General features: G+C 44.0%; 1 long non-coding RNA gene across 1 annotated transcript; it reads left to right on the forward strand.

The window, feature by feature from the left end:
* The first annotated feature begins 4,114 nt into the window (after positions 1-4,114).
* On the forward strand, positions 4,115-8,449 carry LOC132453379 (uncharacterized). The gene is made up of 2 exons (XR_009524678.1): positions 4,115-4,151; positions 7,897-8,449. It is a non-coding gene; the product is annotated as an uncharacterized LOC132453379 (long non-coding RNA).
* Positions 8,450-8,794: the final 345 nt, after the last annotated feature.

An 8,794-nucleotide genomic window follows, 5' to 3' on the forward strand; every position in this document is an offset into this window, starting at 1 on the left:
CTAAGTCCCTAATCAGCGCTGATGGTTCGTCCGGAGCTTCACCTCCGTGGAAGGTCTGCTTCAGAAGAAGATGATGAGTCCCTGTGTGATACAGTCTTAAGCTGTATCCTCCTCTCGATGAGGTGTGTGCGTTTGAGATATGTGTGGTTCTGTGTGTTTTTGCTGCACCTTGGCTCCCAGGCCCTGGATCTTCTCCTAACGGGGAGAGCTCCTCGTGTCTCCGGTGTGATAAATTAAAACGGGGGAGTGCCCCCCCGAAGTGTCTTGTGTGTGATAATTTAATGTGGCTCTCAGGCCCCTAGTATCTGCATGTGTTCCTTCTAGTGGGGGAGAGCTTCGAGGTGTCTCCTGTGTGATAAATTAATGTGGCTCTCCCGTTCTTGAGGATGACTGGTGCATTGTCTGAGTGTCTACCATTTGCCTGGGAAATGGGGCCTTCGGCTCTGGCCTTGACCTGACTATATTATCATGTTTGTGTTATGTGTTCGTTGGGTTAGTTAGCTATATTTGTAATGTACATGTGATGTACTCAGCAGGTTATTTTGCCCAACATGGTGGAAGCTCTTCCTCGCTCAGGACTGACCAACATAACGATAGCAGCTTGCTCTACGATAGCCCTCAGAGGAATTCATACCACTGGCACTAACTACAGTGGCATTCAGGAATAAACCAATAATGGACATGTTTTCAACACATCTACTCTATCCAGCGACATAATGGGCATATTATTCATAAAAATGTAGGTTAGACTGCCCAAATATTTTTGTAGCACTGGCTGGTGGAGCTCGTAAAAATGTAAACAACTGGAGTTTACCTGTAAAGTGATGCGATCGCTTACATAATTCAACATTGAAAGTGGCTTACCTGTCGCTTCGACACGAACAATTGTTCGTCTCTTCTTCACTACTGGTCTGTCGTATCCAAGGAATAATTCCGGGTTGGGATGGTCTTCGGTGGGTCGTTTGTGAACGAAATGGTGCGAACAGACATAAACTTTTTTCGGCGGATGTTTCAGTTTAAGCACAGCTAGCCAGTCTAAACGTCTGCTCTGTGGCATTGAATGTAGCCGATAGGGAACCGGACAAGGACATTCTCTCCTTCTTATTTTGTGATCAAAGCACTCAGTTTCTAAAAGGTTTTTAATTTTCTTAGAATTATTTGAGCAACCAACAACCGCACAAGTGGTGCCTGAACTCATATTTAATCACGGTCAATCACCTCAAACCGGAAGTAAGAAACCGGAGTCGGTGTCATGGCAGCGCCCGTTGTCTAGAGCGGAATAAGGTGAATAGGGCTGGTTGTTTGCCTTGGGACACCTGGCTGGATACAATTCCTGGACGTTTCACCACACGGACTGACCACCCCCACTCACCTGTGTCCCACAGGACATGTTGTTTTCATTCTGGTGTTTTGCATAACATATCTTATGTGTGTATTGATGGTTCTGACTCCTTGCACTTGTTATTTATTTCTATTTTGGCTTAGATAGTTATGTGTGCCCCCACCCGAGCCGTAGGTACTGTTGACTGGACCTGCCTTACCACGCCCATTACGGCTTATCAGGCCCCTAACCCTAACCGTAACCTTAGTCTGACCTTAACCTTTAACCTTGCCCTAACCCTAATCCTAAACATAACCATTTGTCTTCCTGGCCTAACCCTAACCAATCCCTTAAAGGCATATTGTACGGGATCCAGTAATATGCACTTTTTAATATGTTGTTGAAATTGTTTTTTACATCCTGACGGCAATAAATAACTTATGGGCAATGAAAAAGAAGCGAAAAAAAAACGAATTCTGTATCTGCTATAAACCTGTTAAAATGCTTACCAATCGGAGACACTGTGCCCGAATCTAAAGAACCAATCACAAGCCTGCGCATTCTCTCCCCTCTGTGTACGAGCCTGAGCCGGCCTGAGCGCGTTCACGGAGGGCAAAGAAAGCGTTGTTGTCATAGTAGTTCATGACAGTGGACTAGACCTCGTGAGCCTACAACGTTTACACAATGGAAGAGAAACAACTGAAGTTACCACTGCCACCGTTACTTGCCCCGGTTCATCCTTTTAAAAAGGCAAGAAAAAGAAAGACAGAAACTGAAAAGGCAGCAACAAAAAAGAAGTTGGAGACTGCTCGAGGAAAAACGAGAATAAATATTGGATTAGCTTTTCAGCGATGGCGACAGCTGAGGGAGTTGAATGGCCTGAAAAGTGACCCAATGGTTGCCGTTGAAGTAAGCCGTAAGAAGCAGCAGCACTCGTGCACGGCTCTGTGTCGAGGGGTGGGGGCAGGGAGTCCTGAAGGGTGGGGGAGGAGTTAAACGGAACTCCGAAGAGAAGCTAATTTCAAATCATGCTAGCTCTCTCACATTGTACAGTATAGCTTTAAGTGTACATAACACTAATTGGTATATTCGATTTATAGGACATTAAACTGTCAAAAATACATTTATATTGAATGAACCCAACCCAAAATGTGTGCCGATACAACATTAAATCATTTGAGAATTGAAGTCATTTCAGTGATACATGTGTGTGAGTGTTACATTCATAAAATGGCACAGAGCTCATGCTAGAAAATAAATAATTTGGTAAAAGAGGGTCTGAGCAGACGCTTTTATCCAAAGCGACTTACAACGGTAAATACACACATTGATACACCGACGGCAGAGTCAACCGTCAGCTGTCAGGAGCAAAGTGACAGGGACACAACAACACTGAGCTAGGAGGAGCTGGGGATTGAACTAGCAAGCTACCGGTTACAAGTCAACTACTCTACCTCCTGAGCTAAGCCGACCCACACTGCATGCTAACTGAGAAGGACTGATTAATTTAATAGCCATTAAAGTGTTCTGGACAGTGGTTATTTAATTTTTTTGGCAGAATGATAGAACTGATTTTGTAAAAGGGGAAATGTGGTTGAGATGTGGGGGACAGTGTTTTGTGTAACTTTGGAGGGAGGTGGGGGGTAATGATTTTATTCAGAAACAGGATTTGGCTAATGATTTTTATTCAGAAAGAGGATTTGCTCCAAAACCTATGCAAACAAAAACAACCAATACAAAAGACAACATTAAAAAACATTACGCTACTACTTGCCAAACCATGCTTTAAAATGAAAAGCCGTATGAATAGGCAAACCTTATTGGGAGCAACTAGATCAAAATGCTCCCAAACAGGGGAAAACCTTCTCTTTTTGGCAACCTCCATGATGAATAATGAACGTGATATTTCGATTGATACTACAGAAAATGCAATGCTCAAACTACTACGATCACAGACTAGTGGTATATTGAATATACCACAAGGTTGTGATCGTATACGGGACATCTTTATAGTCGAAATCTCCCGCCAATACTGAACCCATATTTCGAAGCAGTCGCCCGAGGCGAAGCCTCGAACGTCACACCCTCCGTCATTTCGCCAACGTGAATCCTACTCGAAGCGGAGCTTCGCTGGGGGAGGAGCCGACATACTCGACACACGCCCCGATGCCTCGACGCAAAACGTAACATCACTAATTTGAGCACGTTTTGTTTTTCAACGCTGAGGTTCCCCTAAAGCAGGGACGGACTGGCCGTCGGGCATACCGGGCGTTTGCCCGGTGGGCCGAGGTGCAATATGGGCCGATAGTCCCGATTTTTTTTTTTTTTTCATATAATGGTCTGACCGGCTGGCCCACGAAAGTAGTTCATCAGCGGCCCTATTGACACTGGGCTGGCCCAATCACATCCCCTGGGCTGACCCAACACCAACCCCTTTCGATTTGGACCTGCCTACATAATGCATTAGGACGGTAAACAAACTCAGCGTGGCCCATGGCCTTGACATTCTTGACGTGCACGCTAGTCTGCGGCCCATTGGCTGTCTTCTTTACTGACTAGGGGCTCGTCCAATCATATCACCAAACACCTTCTACCTTTAGCTTGGTCGGTGCACAGAAACGCACGTTTCGTGAGAATCCTCCAGTCCAAAATGGAGAGAAAGAGAAAAGGGGGTGCAGAGAAACTGCGAGACAAGAAGAGGCTTGCTCTTCAAGCCAACGCTGCCAAATGTGGCAAAATATCAGAAATGTTTGCCACGGCAGGGCCATCATCAGCTCCCGTGGATGACATTGACAGTGATGCTGGTGGCGATACGATACAACGACCTACGGTAAGCTTACTGATCATGAATTAAAACGTCTCTAAACTATGTTTGACTTAGGACCTATGTTCTATGGCCAAGTTCGTTTGTATTGTAAATACAAGACAAGTCTGTAGCTGTTGCTAGCCCTCAGCCTACTCTACTCTGAAACAGCCAGCCGTTAGCCTACACTCTAATGTTGTGTGTTTGAGTGGTGGGCTAGCCCGTTAGCCTATTGGTGCGCGGTCCAGATACCGAATTATGATAGCCCTATACTCCGACAACAAGAAAGTCATTAGTCCGACAGCCCATTGTTCCGAAATTGTGAACATAGCAGTCCACTGGTAGGCTACATCATTAGCCTTGCACATATCCAGTCTATGGTAGCCTGTGAAGTGCTAATGTTAATGCATTGCGCCCTAACGTCATGCCATGCATTATTCAGAATGTACAGTCCCGTGCGTGAAGTTGACAAGCATTTGCAGTTAAGCATAGCCTCCGTGTACTTTTGAAGTTAAATTGAAAAAATAATCGAATGGTGGTCGCTGGGACAAAACCAGTTGAAAACCCCTGTGCTAGAGAATAGCTTCTAACGCCAAATGCCAACCCTATGTTTGTGGGATGAGTAGTAGGCTAACCCAAGGCTGAGCTACTTTTTGGAAAAAAAAAAGAAAAATCTGTTAGGCAGTTGTTATGTAGCTGGTTAGTGACAATGAACAGAAATGGAAGAATACCACCTTTTTTTTTTTAAGTATATAATTGTGTCTATTGCCTATGCAGCATGCATGTCTGTTATTTAGAGAATGTAATAATTCTTGACTTGACTGCATCATTATGTAAAAAACTATTCCTCAGTCTCATTCTGTCATGTTTTGTTGTGCTAGGTTGAGGTTGCATCCCCAAAAGAGGACAGTGCTAGGGAGAGAGATGAAAGACACCATGAGAGAGAGGAGAGTGTCTGCGAAAGCGAGGAGAGAGTCGGTGAAAGTGAGGAAAGAGTCGATGAGAGTGAGGAGGGAGTTGATGAAAGAAACCATGAGAGAGAGGAGAGCAGTGAGCAGGAGGGCATAGATTACTTTGCCCGTCCTGAGCCTTCAATGTTACAGAGCTTTTTGGATCACCACCCACAACAAAATGCCCGAAATCCAGTATTGCAAAGGTTATTCACCAGTAAAAAAGGAACCAACAGGAGGTGGCTCACATATTGTGATAGACGGCACAAATTGTTTTGTTTTGTGTGTATGGCTTTCGGGAAGACCAGTGACACAAGCTCATTTATTACTGGTAGGTCAGATTGGAGGCATGTGCACCAGCGCACAGAAGAACATGAAAGGAGTAGTGCACACCGAATCTGTGCTGAAGCGTTTTTACTAAGGTGCTCAAAAGCAGATATCAGCAGTACGTTTGCTGGTAATCAGCTGTCTGCACAGAGGGAACAGGTCAGGAAGAGACGTCGGGTATTGGAGCGTGTCGTGGATGTGGTGAAAGTGTTAGGGAAGAGGGGGCTGAGCTACAGGCACACGGCGAATGAGGCAGCCTACACACTAGATGATGGCACAATTGATCATGGAAACTTTCTGGAACTCATCCTTTTATTGGGAAAATATGATGTGTGCCTAAAAGAACACCTTGATATTTGCATTAAAAAGAGCAAGGAATTACACAATTCCAGTGGAACGAGTGGTCGAGGGTCTCTTGTCACCCTTCTCTCCAAAACTACAATCAACACAGTAATTGATACAATTGGGCACCTCATTCAAGACTGCATTTCAAACGAAGTACAGCAAACTGGAATGTTCTCCATACAGCTGGACACAACACAGGACATAACCTCCCATGATCAGTGTTCAATTGTTGTAAGATATGTGACTGACACTGTGCATGAGAGGCTTGTTGCCTTAGTGAGATGTGAGGCATCCACTGGGCAGTACTTTGTGAACCTGGTTTTAGATGTCCTGGACCGTCTGAACCTCAACAAAGACATGTGAATTGGAAATGCCACAGATGGGGCGGCAAATATGCAAGGCCAGTATAAAGGGTTTAACGCACTGATGACCTCTCAGTCACCCACCCATGTACATGTCTGGTGCTATGCACATGTTCTCAATCTTGTGCTATCTGACACAACGCAAACTGTAATTGAAAGTGGATCACTGTTCAGTCTACTGAATGACATGGCAGTCTTCATCAAGGACTCCTACCAAAGGGTCAATCTGTGGGAGAACCAAGTGCAAGAGAAAAGCCACAGGCGCCTCTCTTCAATTGGGGAGACAAGGTGGTGGTCCAAACATGAGGCCCTCAAAAAAGTGTTTGGACATTTTGGGAAACCACAGAATGGTTTGTACATGGAAGCAGTCCTGACACTGGCAGCCATAGAAGGCAAAGACCACGAAAAACCAACAGTACGTGCCAAAGCACGTGGTTTTAGAGAGGGTCTCTTGAAATATGAGACCAACTTAACAGCTCAAATATTCCTTAGAATATTTGAGCTAACTACACCGCTTTCTAAGTACCTCCAGACAGAAAGCATGGATATCCTTACGGCTCATCGTATGGTGATGGCCACGCAAGAGGGCCTGAAAAACATTGCAAGAGATTTTGAAACCGTGAAAGCAGCTGCAGACACTTTTGTGCAATGGGCAAATGATCAAATTGAGACAAGAGTGGTTGAAGTTGAAGTTGAGAGTGCATTGCCTCAGAAAAGAGGAAGAAAGAAAAAAAACAGAGCGGGAGAAATGGCTGAAGATGACCCTCTAAGAGATGCTAACAGAGCATTTGAAGTGAATGTCCACAACAGAATTCTAGACACTGCTCTTTAGGCAATTCATAGAAGGTTTATGACACATGGCACTCTTTTCGCTGATTTGGCATGGCTGGACCCCAGGAGCTTTGACAAGATCCGGACCACTACCTTTCCCAACACTGCTTTTGAAGTCTTGAGCAGATGTCTGATGAAATTTGACAGCAGTGCGACAGTGGACAATCTACAATCAGAGCTGAAATGTTTAGCAGGACAGTGGGACAGACTGAAAGCATCCCATCTTGAGGATTACATGACCAGAACAGTGGAAGATGGATCTGAAGGACAAGAAGAGGAAACGGATCTTGTGAATAAAGCCTGTGCCTCCTGTAAAAATTGCCCACTGTGCTGTTACCAGATTCTCCAACGGCTCAACATGCTCTCAGATGCCTATCATCTCCTTGGGCTTGCGTATAAGTTCTTGCTGACCCTTTCCCTGACCCAGGTGGCCTGTGAAAGAACATTCTCTACCCTCAAGTTCATAAAAAACAGACTCAGGAGCAACCTGTCAGCTAGCAAGCTTGAGGCGTTTATGTTGATGGCCACTGAGAAAGACATTCTCATGGCATTGGACACAGATGTAGTAATTGACAAGGTGGCTGACAAGAGTGCATTGATGAGGAAGCTGCTCTTGTAAGGTAATTCAGTGAAAGGAACTGTAGGATAATAATTGATTATGAAAATATTCATTCATTCATTCGTTCATCTTAGGAGTTCACAGGCCCTCTTAAATCAGCACTGCTTTGTCTGGAAAACTGACAATCAGATTAATCAGCTATGTCTATTCATTATAATTCTCTCTCCCTCATTCATGTTTCATAGGCTACTGAAGATGTCGAAGTCCCTTTTGACTGGGTAAGTTCACAATTTAGTGGGTACTACTCTTGATACAGTAGAGTAACATCTGATCCATCATTTATTCTCTTCTCTATTCTTTGTCCTCTATTTTTTGTCTTTCTCTTCTATTAAACGCAGGTACACACCCAGTCGGATGAACTCTACCCATTACTGTGATGGACGTGGAGTATACTTTTTTTGTTAATAAATAACACCTTTTGGAAGTGTATAATGCGTCCACTCTCACTGATTGCTTTTAACTCATTGCATGGCTTATGGTATGTGGAAAATAGTTGCACAGTTGGAATCAGGCTTTTAGCTAGGATTTTTTGTACAGCACTTGATCGTTTTTAGGTAATATTACAATTACACTCATTTATTTATATGTTTAGTAATTTAATACATAATAACAGTGAGTGTAACTGAAACTAGGTAACAAGGTACAAAATTCAAGTAACAACTTTAACAAAAAGAAACAACTTTCTACACAACTTTAAAGTGTATGATGTATATTGTATTGTATTGAATTTAGATTAATTAAGACCACCACCTTAACACACAAACTCTTGTTGAACTCATAAAGTAGTAGGTTCAGAGACGTGCGGTGAGACAGCTGTCTTCTGTAGCTTCTGCGAGCCCGTGAATCAATGTTTCGTTGGAATCATGATGTAACGTTGTTGTAGCGGGAATACAGCAATGCTATTTTCTAAATGGCAGGGCATATGTCTGATTCTAGACTTCGCTAAGCAGTGAAGCGACTGAAACAGTGAATTTTGATCACATTCAGCGAAGTTAACAGGTAAAACGGGAGAAAAATAGGGCGTCTTTAGGCCGTCCTGTCTAAAAGTAGGGCGTCCCATTTCTTCTTATTTTTTAGTAGACTATAGGGCAGACGCCCTGCTAGCTAAAAGCCTGGTTGGTGTAGACATTCGAGAGACCAAAAAGACTGAAAAGGTGTGTTATCGAATTTAGTGGGCCGGTCAGGTTCAAAATGCCCGGGCCGATTTTTTGTCCCAGTCCGCCCCTGGTCCGGGCG

The sequence above is a fragment of the Gadus macrocephalus genome, chromosome 3 (genome assembly GCF_031168955.1).
Source record: "Gadus macrocephalus chromosome 3, ASM3116895v1".
Classification (NCBI taxonomy): Eukaryota; Metazoa; Chordata; class Actinopteri; order Gadiformes; family Gadidae; genus Gadus; species Gadus macrocephalus.